This window comes from Hyaena hyaena, unplaced genomic scaffold, assembly GCF_003009895.1.
Source record: "Hyaena hyaena isolate Hyena2069 unplaced genomic scaffold, ASM300989v1 scaffold_263, whole genome shotgun sequence".
Taxonomy (NCBI): Eukaryota; Metazoa; Chordata; class Mammalia; order Carnivora; family Hyaenidae; genus Hyaena; species Hyaena hyaena.
Window position 1 is genome coordinate 930,086 of NW_024080897.1, and position 13,634 is coordinate 943,719.

General features: G+C 43.9%; 1 long non-coding RNA gene across 1 annotated transcript in view; it reads right to left on the reverse strand.

Annotated features, from left to right (window-relative positions):
* Positions 1 to 9,308: 9,308 nt before the first annotated feature.
* LOC120240864 overlaps positions 9,309 to 13,634 on the reverse strand; it is a 37,395-nt gene continuing 33,069 nt past the window's right edge. Inside the window, exon 5 of the long non-coding RNA XR_005530744.1 lies at positions 9,309 to 9,424. This is a non-coding gene — a long non-coding RNA (uncharacterized LOC120240864). The remainder of the gene's footprint in view (positions 9,425 to 13,634) is intronic.

A 13,634-nucleotide genomic window follows, 5' to 3' on the forward strand; every position in this document is an offset into this window, starting at 1 on the left:
TTAAGTCATTACAGTTTCTCAATAATTGGCAAAACCTTAGAAAGCTCAATTAGACTTTAAAGACTCACCCAGAATTTTTAAATGTTCAAAGTTATGGATAATGACAAATCATAGAATTGACTATTACTTTTTATACTTTTGTTCTCACTGCAATGTGAAAGCCCACTAAAACTCTAAATCAAAAACAGCTCTACCTCAGAAACTTTAAAATCAACTAATTTAACATAATTATATTCACATACAGAAGGGATTTATTTTAAATACAATCAGAAACTAGGGGCACCTGAGTGGCTCAGTCAGTTAAATGTCTGACTTCAGCTCAGGCCATGATCTCACGCCTCGTGAGTTTAGCCCCACATCGGGCTCTGTGCTGACAGCTGAGTCTGGAGTCAGCTTGGGATTCTGTGTCTCCCTCTCTCTCTCTGCCCCTCCCCTGCTTACCTTCTGTCTCTCTAAAATGAATAAACTTAAAAAAAAATTAAAAAGTAAATAAATAAAATCAGAAACCAAATGTATGCACAAATTAAGGCAATATTCACGGTTTGTAGCAAATTAAAGATTAATAAAGTATTTCAGGTACCATTTTAAGGAACCCACAACGTAAGTCATTACTTGGCTTGCCCTTAGTATTTCAGTCATTATTGGGGGCAGAGTCTTGATTGAGTTTCCTCTCTTCATCGGTGTACATTAGACATACGGGTTTTCATTTGTGGATCAAGTTACCCCAACTTTGACTACAAATCATTCTAGAAGGATACAGTTAACACTGACCATCCCGTCGGTACTACCGGCACTTTCCTCATTATCTGAGTCTTGTAACAGCCAGTGGCCCTGAAGAAGAGGATGTCTGCTCTTCCCCTGCCTGTGCTGAGGAAGGAAGTTGTGAGCAGAGCGGGCAAGGCAGAAGAGCCGGCCACTCGTTCCTGCAGGGAGGTTACCACGACAGTGGCCTCCAGATGGGTCGAGCTGGCAGCTTTCTGGAAGCCTGTGTGAACTGCATGATCTCATGCCTTTCTGAGCCCGGGACAGAACTGAGGGGCTTTATTTGCACTGCACCTGCCTCATAAGCAGCAGCATTGATTTCTGCGCCCAGAAACTCTCAATAAGTGTAACTATTTCACTGGGATGCTGTCCTGTTTATCAGCCGGAAAGAAGACTCTAGGTTCTCATGCCTCTGTGATGGAACTTTCATCTTTATTTTCCAGCGGGTTTATCATTTGTAAGATACTTCAGAGACCAGAAACCCACACACAGCCTTTAGTTCTGGATCTGTGAGAAATGACACAACATTATATTTCATTATTTCTTAAAAAGATAACACATGATTTGTCGGCTTCTGCCCATTGACTCATAGTAAATTTCTTATAACCGAAGGAAGCAAGTCAAAGGAAAAGCATTAACATGACACTTTCGCCTCTATTGTTTAATGGAAATTGTCTTTTCTTTCTCCTTTCATAGTTTTAGTTGATTAGCCACAGCAGATGGTCATAATAACCCACAGAAACAGAGAAACCAAAGGGACTTTGTAAGATCAGTTTACCCTTGACTTAGTTAAGTTCAGATCTTCCCAGAGGGATAATTTTTTATTCCCTCTGTAAAGAGCTCTAAGGAAAGAGACTTCCCAAACACATCATGTAGTGCTTCATGACTGATGCTCCCAGCTATGTCTGTGCCTCACTGAAGCTGGGTTTCTTCTTGTAGTTCTAGAAGGGGACCTCCCTTCAACCTCTGCCTCCTGTGTAACCTTCACACTTTGGAGCACCGTCAATGCATCTCCTTGTGGTAGAGGGATTCCAAGGTACTTGCTTTCAGAATAATTGTTCTCTGCTTATTATAAAATCACAGGACTTAAGAATTGAAAGGCACATCATAGACTATCATCTCCGACTTCCCTCTTAGGCAGGAATCTATCTACATATTTCCAACAGCTCCAACCCCTACTTAAATAGTCCCTGAGATGGGGAATTCATTTCATCAGAGGACAATGGTCTGCCATAGGGCAGTCTGTATTGCCAATAAATCAACCCATTGAAATGTCCAGTGAGCAAAATTTGCCTCCCAGTAACTTCCACTGGGTTCCAGATGGTCTTTCTGGAAAAAGACAGAACACACAAGAGCCACTTTCTCGTAGACTTTCAGATAGTTGACTATAGTGATGCCGTCATCCTTTTGCCGCAACACCCACCTTATAGAACTAAACATCCCGATGAAACACGCTGCATTGCTCTGCTTCCGATTGTAGGACTGAATTACATTTTGGTCTTTAACACTGGGGTCCTCGTTTGCATTTACATTGCAATAAAACTAAATTAATACCCAACATTACAGTTAAAATGCTATACATGTAACACAAGTACATGAACAGTAGAGAATAAATATGTTAAGTAAAGGGGAAGAAACCTCCACTTGAAAGTAGAAACTCTATAAGGTTTATACTCTATAAGGTTTAAACTCTGTAAGTTTCATATTAGTCAACTCCAAAATGGGATATGCCTAAAATAATCCTTTGGGGTGCAGGAAGAGAAATATAACTGATACTTCTTAATCTAAAACATAAGAAGGAAACTAAGCCCTAGTGATATTGACTACCTGAAGTAGTACATGTGCATACTTTATAAATAAACATGCATAGGTTGGGGGTACACTCTCAGATTTCCTTAATTACTGGGATGCACTTTCAACAGTGCCTGGGACCTATAGTTTAAACTGTATTCATTACCTATTAATTGGTTAACGTAAGCTATAAATTTCTTTTTTTTTAAATTTTTTTTTAATGCTTTATTTATTTCTAGAAGAGAGAGAGAGAGAGACAGCGTGAGCAGGGGAGGGTCAGAGAGAGAGGGAATCACAGACTCTGAAACAGCCTCCAGGCTCTGAGCTGGCAGTCAGCACAGAGCCCGAAGCGGGGCTCGAACCCACGAACCGCGAGATCATGACCCAAGCGAAAGTCAGATGCTTAACCGACTAAGCCACCCAGGCACCCCAAGCTATAAATTTCTATAAGGAGGGTAGAATATTAGTCTCCTAAAACATAGAAGAGACATTTTACAACACAGTCTGTGATCATGGCAACCAAAGAAATAAATCAAAACTGTATTTTAATGTGTTTTAAATTTCATTAGCTGTTCTAGTAACTAAATCAAATAGACGCACTTTATCTAAAGCTCCCCCAAAACAAGGCAAATGGAAACACAATCTCCTTACAAAAACAGAAATCATCAAAGGTGTATTCTAATACCCATTTAATCTACTTATAAATCATTGGTTTAACTTTTCCATGTTAATGATGTTGCTCTCATAAAAGTTAGCTGAGTCAGGATAATACATGTTTTTTTTGGTAGAGATTACCGTTGATGATTCCTCTGGGACCACTTTTATCTTGGAGCCGTGGTATATAAAGCAGATATAGACTATGTTTTGACCAGGTACACAGCTCATTGATCAGGACAGTACAAATCTATGCTATGGGATCTTTCTGAAATCTTGAATAAAATGTTAATGTTTTAAATCTTTCTCTATCTTTCAAATGGGGATAGTGGCATGAAGTTATGAAGAAACATCTAGCTTAAGAGAAGAAAGCAACAAAAAAAAACCCCCAAGAATTTAGGAAATAAAGGAAGTGAACTTAAGAAGTCTGAGATAGCTACCTTCCAGAGGCAGGAGCCAGGGATGGTTATTTGAAAAATATTTCTGTTCTCAAGCTGCCAGTGATATTTACACACCACAGTGGCAGTAATATCGTAACAAATCATCCTCAAAATGGGGCGGTTCACTGTAATATGAGGGAAAAAGAAACACTTGAGAAGCACATTAATTATGCAGTGAATTTGCAGCACTTTTTAAAGAATAGCAGGTGCACACGTGCGTACATGCGCACACACACGGTATCACAGAAAAGCCAAAGTACTGAATACCTATATGTCTGTTTTTTGTGATTTTTACAAGACAAGCTGTTGTTATTAAAGCTGATGAGTCGTAGGTGATAATTGCCCCTAGTTAGGATGTACTTTAATAAATGGTCAGGAACTTCCTTTTTGTGAAGGAGCCATGGGCTCCATCGCTTCTCTCTGCATTTCAGTGGTGAGGCAAGGAGGGCAGCTGGGCCCCAGACAAAGCAGAATCCTGAGGACGTTAACATGCATCCTTCGTAATCAGGAGTATTAGTGAGCTCTGCTGTCTTCCTTTTCACCCGTTCCCCTCAAAGTCCGACCAACAAACATTGCCCAGCGCCAGTGCGCCTGCCGCCCGGAAATTCTCTGACGAAGCTGCCTGATTTGAATCCTAACTAGCAAACCAAAAGACTACAGCTCAGACTCCAGGGGAAGATGAATAACATAAGTGGCCTTCTCCCCTGGAAAAAAAAAATCTAATTATATGTGTATAGATTTTTTTAAAGGTTGGCCCTGAATACTCAGAAATGTATTAAAATCATATTTACCCTCAATAGGAAAACAGAAAGGGAAGTGATACTCTGAGACAAAAGGCCAGCTCTGAAACTCCGGAGATGGCAAGAGTTACAAAACACAGGCACATGAGGAAAGCGTGTCCATAAAGTGCTGACAGTGTCTTTCTCATCTGTCGTCTAGGGAGGAGGGTTCAGAAGCTAGGCACCATCACCCTTGCCCTGTTCTCTTCTGAGCATCTTCTCAGTAAGTAGATGCTCCTTTTTCACCTTGCACTTAATAGAAAATCTTTTTGAACATGAGGGTGTTTTGTTGTTAGTGATGGTTATGGATTTGCTGCGCATCCATAGAACTGGAATCTAAAGATTCCAATCTAAAGAATCTAAAGAATTCAGCAGTTGCTACTACACTGTCATTACTAAAATTAATATAAACAATGATATAAGAAGGCAATATAGCATCGTACTAAGAACATGAAGCCTGGACCTTGAAACGCCTGGCTTTGAGTCCTCTGTCCATTACTACGAGCTTCTTGGCCTGGGCAAACTATTTAAGTCCCCTCAGCCTCAATACCACAGCCATACAATGGGATAAGACTACCTATTACTCAAATTCAATCTAAAGGGAGGTCTGGATTAGATGTGCAAATGTGTGTGTGAATCACACAAGCTCTCAGTAAACAGTTGTTATTAGTGTTGTCATAAATTCACAGCTATTACTGAATATTCAGGTTAAGATCATAAGGGAAATATCTTATATTCAAACTAGAATTGATTTCTAGTTCTCTACTCTGAACAAATGTGTTATATTTGCTCTATCAGAATCCCAAGCCAGTTGCATGCTTTTGCTTGTAAATATTTGCCGTGTTGTAATTTTGGGGAAAATTTAAAAAGAAAAGTCGTCTCCTAATAAAATCAAGCATGACACTCACAACCACATCTTGCTTTTAGTGTCTCCTCTGGTCTCATATGGGTCCATTTTCCTGATTTTCAAAATGTGATACAAAAGGAATGAACCGTTTTCTCCTGTTCTCATGCAAACTGTAAGTGTACTGGATACGTTTATAAGTTTTTTGATACATGCATCCTTTTAAAAACTATGACCAGAGAAACAGTTATTGATCCAGGTCAGACCTCTGAGATTTTATAAATATAGGTCCCAGAAAAGCTTAAATATTAGAGGCATAATAATATCAAGACGACATTTTGCCACGAACTTTAAAAACAAGGTTGGGTCACCTCCACACCTTAGGATACTATTAATTTCAATTTTACAGCTTAGAAAAGTTAGACCTCACTTCTACTAAGGCGGGCAGAAAAGGTCCATTAAAAACAAAAAGGATTCCTGAAGATGGACAACTGATGTTGCGTGATGCTAAAGTCTACCTCTTGATACTTGTATTTTGAGAACTGGTTTTCCTGTGTGACAGATTACACCAAAACAGAGAAGCTTAAAATAACAAATACATATGATCTTGCAGTTTCTGTGGGCAGAAATCTGGGAGCAGCTTACTGGGTAGTTCTGGCTCACGAATCACCTCTCTTGATGTTGTAGTCAAGCTGTTGAGCAGGGCTGCTGTCTCATCTGAAGGCTTGACTGGGAAAATGTCCTCTTCCAAACCCACTCCCGGGGGCCCCAGGTCCTCGCCAGCTGTTAGCAGAGAGCTCAGTTTTCTGTCTTATGAGCCTCTCCATTGTTTGCCTGAATGTCTTCATCACATGACAACTGGCTTCCCCTAGAGCAAGTGAAGAGAGAGAGAGAATATGAGCCCAGGTCTGAGGCCATAGTCTTTTATAACTGAATTTGGGAAGTGGCATATCACCCCTTCTCTATATTCTGTTGGTCACATAGACGATTCTGTACAGCGAGGGAGAGTGGGAGAGGCTGACACAAAGACATGAAGACCGGGGTGGGGGGGAGGGACTATGCAGGCCAGTTAGGGGCTGGCTACCACAATTCCCACAGCTGGGAACAGCTTAAAGGCCCTCATCTGCCTTTAAGCTGTGAGTTTTCTCTGGCTGAAAGAAGACAGGCCTCATAGATGTGGGAGGGTCTTGGTTAGAGCAAAACCTAATGGAACGATTTATTCATGGGCACTTAAATGTGAGGCCATTCCTGAAGGTGTGTGTTGTACTTCTATTTCTGTGGAGAAAACATGTTTTTCCTGTGTCTTTCCTGCAGGGTTGAAAAAAATCTTGACAAATCGTGATTTCTTTCCAAAGGAAGCTTTTCTTTTATTCCAGGTCTTTTCTACCTGGAATGAGGTGGGGAAAGGTGATTTAGAAAATTCTACTTTCACTTGGAATTTAGAAAATTCCAAAAATGTTCAGTCTGTGAACAAATCTAGTCAGGGGCTAAACTGTTAAGAAAAGTAGCTTGGATTCATAGAATTCTAAAGCTGGAAGCTACTTAGAGCCATGTGTTTGCTTCACAGATGATGAAAGGGGGGCTCTGGTTAGTAACAGCCTTCCCCAGGGGACACTGAGGCAGAGGCAGAATTCCGACTGAAACCCTCTAAGGGATGGTATTTATAGTTTTTTGTTTTTTGTTTTTTTAACCAGGAAGAGCTCAAAATAGGACTTTCCAGCATTGCCCCACAGTCTTGTTTTAATTCATTCCGTAGACACAGAGGGAGGACTATCCGTGCCAAGGAGTGAGGAAATCAAGAGAGGACTTGGTTCTTGTCTTCAAGGAGCACATCTTCTGAAAGGGGAGAGGGAGGGACAGTCTGAGGTGGCATGGCTGAACGATGTGGTGAGGAGGGGGAGCCTGAGCATTTGTGGGGTAGCAGCTGGACAAGAGTGTCTGAAAGGTGATGAGTTGTCCTTCACTGAGTGAGTGGTAGGGGCTGTATACGCTGCCTCCAGCCAAGCCACTTCACTTGCTGGGTCACTGCTTCTATCGTCCAAGTCACCAAGTGGAGTAACAAACTCATAGACAGAGTATAGCTAGGGAATGTGGCCAGCGCTGCAAACATTGGCCTTTGATGATAACGTATGCATTTGAGGTCTGGATCACTAACAGTTCTTAACATCAAATCTGACAGTTCTCAAACTTTTGCTCTTCACGTATATTCATCCACTGGGCAGGTCATTGATGTCCACCACGTGTCAGGCACTGTGCTAGACTGGAAGCAGAGTAGTAAATAGGCCACATGAGTCCCCAAGCAGGTTTCGTGAAGCTCGTTGCCTCTTCCTCCCCTTCACTCTACAGAAATTGTCACCACCCCCTTTTGCATCACTGGCAGCTTTATTTTTTCAATTCTTGCTGACAAGATTGTGCCTCTTGCCACAAGGAAGTACAGCTTCCAAAGTAAATCAAAAGATCTCTGGTTTCTACGGGTGGGAAAAAAAATCATGAAAATATTCGGTGGTGTCATGGCGGGTCCAGTAAAGACGCCATTCATTAACGACACCCATTCTGGGCTTTGTTTCCTTAACACCGAATGCACAGGGGACATAGTCAACCCAGTGGTGTCCCCAGAAAGGACTCTCCTTGGCAGCGTTTGTGACAAGTACGTTTTCTTTTTTCTCTGGGTCCTAAGGAGCTAACCTCAGAGGGAAGGCTGGGTCACCTACGGGAAGAAACAGCTACTCGTTTGTGTGCGTGGTTCATTGGAACATTTAGGTTTCCCAGGACTAGCTCGTTAATGGTTGAACGAACTAGACGCCAATCAGGAGCAAACCATTTGTTTTCCATGAATACTTCCACTTCTTGTGACCTAGAGCCTTCCCTCAAATCCCATCTATTTAGGGGGAATTCAGGGACAATGGATTAATGGCATTAATATTTCCCCCTTCACCTCCTGGAGAGCTCCCATTTTTCAGAAGAAGGTGACATCAGTGTGAAACTCACCCTTCTTAAGCCTTCAGAAACATGTCTCCTTATTTAAAGATTAGATTCTCCTTCTGCTATTGTTTTCCATTAGATTTTGTTTCCTTTCTCCTTTTTGGGGAAGGCCAGCTCACTATTTTGAAAAGGTGATGGACCATGTCAGGATTTAGAAAGTGAAAGGAACGAGATTGGTTTGGATTTTCTCACTCTCTTTGTGTGCGCTAAAGCTCAATAAACTTCCAATGGTGACTGCAGGTATAGGGGTAGAGGAAAGCTTTTGTATCCTTAGAAAACCTAGGTTTCAGTTGGATTATAGAGGTAGTCAAGAGATAGGGAAAAAAGTTCAAATAGCACTTTGACTACTTTCCATGTCAATGGATATGTATCAGCCTTATTCCATTGCTATAAGAATCAGCATGGTTAAGTATTGATAAAAATTTTTTAAAGGACACAATACACGTTATCAAAAAATTGGATGAGTTTGTTGTAATGAAGACAGGCCTGTATGTAGTTTATATTCAAGTTTATGGATTTTTCTGAATACTGAATAAATTGTCAAAATGGTACTAAAACTCTTATGTAAAAGAATCGGTCCAAACTGTTAATCTGCTTGATACATCTTTTTGTGGTTTTTTTAAAAGACTCTAAGCAAAAATTTGAAGCTCGTTCCAGCACGGCTACATAGATTCACTGGGATTCAACTATATTCATTTATTGTGTGGATCTAATGTCACCTTTCTCTAGAGCGACTTACAAAATACCACAGCATATAGCATATCTAGAGCAAGCAGTAAAACCGAGATGTGCAATTCTCATTGCAGATTCTTATAAAGGATGGTATTTCCTTATTCTGCGCTTTGGATCTGACCCTCAGCAACAGTCCTTGGTCAGTACCAGTCAGCATGGACAGATCCCCAGATGTTTCCCCCAGTGAATGAATATCTGCTACAAGCAAGCGCAGAGTTGCCTGTGGCCACTCGAGGGTTAAAACACTAATTTATTAAAATTTTCCAATCTTTACCACCTACTCCTTGGGAGAAGGGGATTTTTGTGAGGGATGAGGATCAGGGAGGCAACAAACTTGAATTCACAGCCAGCCGTGGCGCTCATTCACCTTCGTTCCAGTTATTTTGCATTCTTCATTTCTGAGGATGAGCCTACCAGAGTGTTGTACAGCTCAGAAATGCCTGAGGAAAAAAAATAAAGTTATGTGCATTAAGGATTAAAGACAGTACATCACCCGGAGTTAAGGAATGATTGAATGAGGCATGACACTATCACTTTTTGTTGTGACTGCTCTCTAATTTGGAGAAGTAAATGCTGTGTAATAATCTATTATCAGATAGCCGGTGCCGCCTGTCACTCTTTCTCTTCATGTCTTTTTATTTGTGTCCACATATGTATAAAGGGAGGATAAATTAATTAGCTGTGCATAATTACCAGATTCTCCAAACACACGCAGGCTTTACCCAGCGGAGGCAGAAGCAGCCTATACATTGCACGTAGTTGGTGTAGATGGTAGATAGTCATCACCTATTGTAAATCTATTCCCACAGCAGGATTAAGTGAATTCAAATTCAAATGATGCATCCATAATATGTTGTCTAATGTGAAGCCTTGTAAATTTCCTCATTGCAAAAATGGAGTAACGCTTTCAGTGTGGGGTATTGCACAGAACTACACTCACTACAAGATGCATTTCGACATCAAAAGATAATACAGTTAGAGAATGTGGGTTTTATATAACTTAACGTTTTTGTGATCGGGTATCTCTGCTATTTGGCTAGAGGTATTAATTTAATTGAATGTACAAGAGGACTTTCTCCCAACACCCAGAGAAGACTATTTGCATTTTTAAAAATTATCACAGCTTGTTATATAATTGCAGCCCCTGGGGCTGGATGTCTGTGACGATGCCCCCGGTTTTCTTCTCTCTACCGCTTCACTAACGATAATACAGTTTCCCTTCAAAGTTTTCCAGCGTGTTGCATTTCTAACTCCCATCTTCTTCGGAGAAGCAAGTTGGTTGGCTCATGAATACAAAACTCACAGAGAAGGTTCACTACGTATTGATCTAATTAAACATTTTTGAGTCAGGACAACAACAATAACGGGATTAATTATTGTAATTTGTGCAGCCGAAGTAGATACATAAATAGGTAATCTTTATTTTTCAGTGTCGCCAGTGGAAAATGATTTCAGACATTAGGACCTGGGAGAGCCGGGAGCTACAGCTGCTGAGAGCCCTCCCCCTGGTTCTGGCCAGCAGCCCCGACATCCTTGCACAAAGTAATCACAGATCACAGCATTTAATCACTGAAAACAAGCACTCCAGAGGACAGCAGTGTCAATATCCCACTCTCTCATTATCTGTTTGGATTGCACATCCACACTGTCAGATAAACAGAGTGGAAAATTAAGATTAAAAATATGGTAATTTCATTTCAGGCAGCAGGCACCACTCACTGCCCCTATTATGCTATTGATTACCTCTGAATTCAATTTTTCTTTCAATGCAAACTTTAATCTGTTTGCTACCCAGCAATTCAACTCCCCAAGGGCTATTTGAGAGTAAGTAACCATTTAATCTGATGCTAACTGAAAAATCACCGTCCTTAATGAATTGTGTAAATCATTCAGCTCTAAAGCACCTTTGACTTCTATTTCATTTTTTATTTTCTACTCAATATAGGAAAGGATCGGCGTGTGAATAATTACAAAGTAGCAAGTATTTTTACATAGAGCAAATATGATAAAAACCCTATTATAGTGGGGCATGTGTAATGAACAGTACTTTTTAATTTCAAAATAGCTATTCATTAAAAAAGAATGGAAGATTAAAAAGAGAGGCTCAAAGCTCAAGGTAAAAGTTGATAGACATTGTAATTACATGGTTAATTTCAAAGATTTATATGCTGTTATGATTTAAAAGGAATTTTTATGACCTGACATTTTCATTTGAGAAGATTTTTTATTTAAAATTAATCTTCGAGCTCCTATTCTTAATTATTTCTTGGCAAGCGATAAATGAGAATACAAAAAAAAATGCCCTATATCAAATTTTAAGCAGAATAAATGCATGCGAATTTTCGAACAGCAATAGAGTGGTTTTTACTTATTTGAATTGCTTTACATGGAAATCCTCGGTCGGCGGAATTTGCGGGAGAGAGCTGGAAATTATTGGCCCATTTAAGGGAGCAGCAATCTTACTGCAATGCAGCTTTCATGACATTTCAAAAATATCAAATTGGAGAGAGGGTTTTGCTCGGGCGATTTGATGGTCTTTCAAGTTGGCGCCGAGAGTTTTCAACAGGTCTCTCTCCACGCGGGTCCCAGGCCCGGGGGGCTCCCGGGAGGTGGGCGGTGGGGGGGGGGGGGCGGNGAGGTGGGCGGTGGGGGGGGGGGCGGACGGCTCGGCCTCGCTCTCGCCCCCCGCGCCAGCTGCAGCAGGGCACTCGCCGCCGGAGCCCCGCCGACGCCCGCGCCCCGGGGCCGCTCGGCCTGCTGCGCGGGCGCCCGGCCGGGGCTGCGCGGCCGAGGCTGGGGCGCCCGGCGGCCCAGCGCTCGGTGCTTCGGCGGCTCCCCGCAGGCTGATGACACCCCCCAGGGCGGGCCCCACAAAGTGTGGCGCTGCGGGGACAACACGGCGTGGCGCCTAGCGGGCCCGGCGCGGCCGCGGAGGGTGGCGCTCGGGGCCGGGGCCGCGCCAGGCTCTCCCTCCGCGGGCCCGCGGCCCGGGCGCCCTCGGCCTCCCTGCGCGCAATCGTGGCTGCCCGCGGGGCGCGTCCTGAAGTGTGGGGTCGAGAGCAGACCGACATATCCTTTTCTTCGCTCCGTTTGGTCCTTCCAACGCTCCACGTGGGGGGGGGGGGGCAGGGGGACTTTGCAGGCCCCGATTCCCCATCCTCACCTCCACCCTGGTTCCCCTGCAGGGTTTGGGCACGGTCCCTGGCTCCCCCTTCCGTCCTCCCACAGCACCGCGGGGCCTCTCACGGGAATGGGGGGTCCCGAGCCCTTTGGGGGGGGGGGCGCCACGAAGAGGGGGCCGCCGTCTGAAAGCAGAAGCGAGCTGGGGAGCGGAGTTAGATCGTCGAGCCCCAAGAGGAGCGAGGGTGCCCCCTCCCCAGGCGAGAAAAGGTGGGGACCCCGGCGGAGCGCCGAGCCAGGTCTCGGAACTGCCGGGCGCGCGGAGAGGGGTGGGGGCTGCAGCGCCGGCGCGGGCTCGGCTCGCTGCGCCCGTGCGTCCTGTCCCGCAGCCCTTCGGCCTCCGCGTGTGCCCGAGGGCGGCCCCGGACCCCGGCCTCCTCTGCGGCCGCCCCGGCGCCGGGAGCGCCCGCGCCGCGGCCGGGCACCCGGGCGTCCTCAAACCTGGGCTCGGGGCTCGGCAGCCACCGACGCACAGCGTCACCCTAGCATCTCCTCCGCAGCATCTCCCTTCCCCGGGGAAGGAGGGAGCGCGGGAGAAGAGAAAGGAAACTGAGAGCGCCTGAGCAAGGACATCATTTCAGCCCCGTCTGAAACACCCTTTGGCTCCATCTCCGGGTAACTTAAGAGTCTGCACAGAGCTCGGGGCTCGGGGAGGAGTCCCGGAGTGGAATGTACAAAAGTCAGCTGTGCCGGCCAAAACTGAGGTTGAAATTCTATCCTGCGCCCAGCCCTTGCTCACAAATTCTGAACTTGAGCTGATGGGTGTTATTTCAGGTCAGCCGCGGCGCTGAGCAGGCCACGGGGTAACCTGCTTGCTCGGTGCGTTCCGCCTCTTCGACCTTCAGTACCAGCCTCTTTAGCCTGCAGCGCGGTCAGGGCCCCAGATGCAGACCCTTTGGTTCACTCTGTGGATTTCCGCTCGCTCAGAGGTGTAACAACTCTGTAGGCTTTACTCTCTTCTTTATTTTTATTTTTTAAATCAGGATTAGCAAAGACTTATTTCATTCATTAGATATTTATGGAGTATCAGACACCGTGCTAGGCAGAACCCCAGTCACGGTTCAGGCAGTTTCTAAAAGCATTTTATTTCGTCGAAGGCAGTGACCGCTGCATAGCAGTGCTTAGTGTATTTTAAATGCATGCATTTCTTTCCAACTGGCTATAATAACTTCCTTAGAGTTCATCTGCACTGTACTGGCAATGGTGGGTTAAAGACAGTGATTCTACAAATGATCAATTACTAGGTACAGGCCTTAAGATGAATTAGGACCTTTTAAATATGTTTAAAATTGTTATCCTTAACTGATCATAACGCTGAGAATTCTGGTGGGGTTTTATGTAGAGTATCTTTTGCCTACACATTGATTCCCATATCGCAAGCCGACATTTTAGGAAAAAGTTTCCTTCTGCTTGCTTTCTTCCAAAATTCCAAAGGCCGTGGTATCAAAGCACCTATGAGGCAGCGCCTTT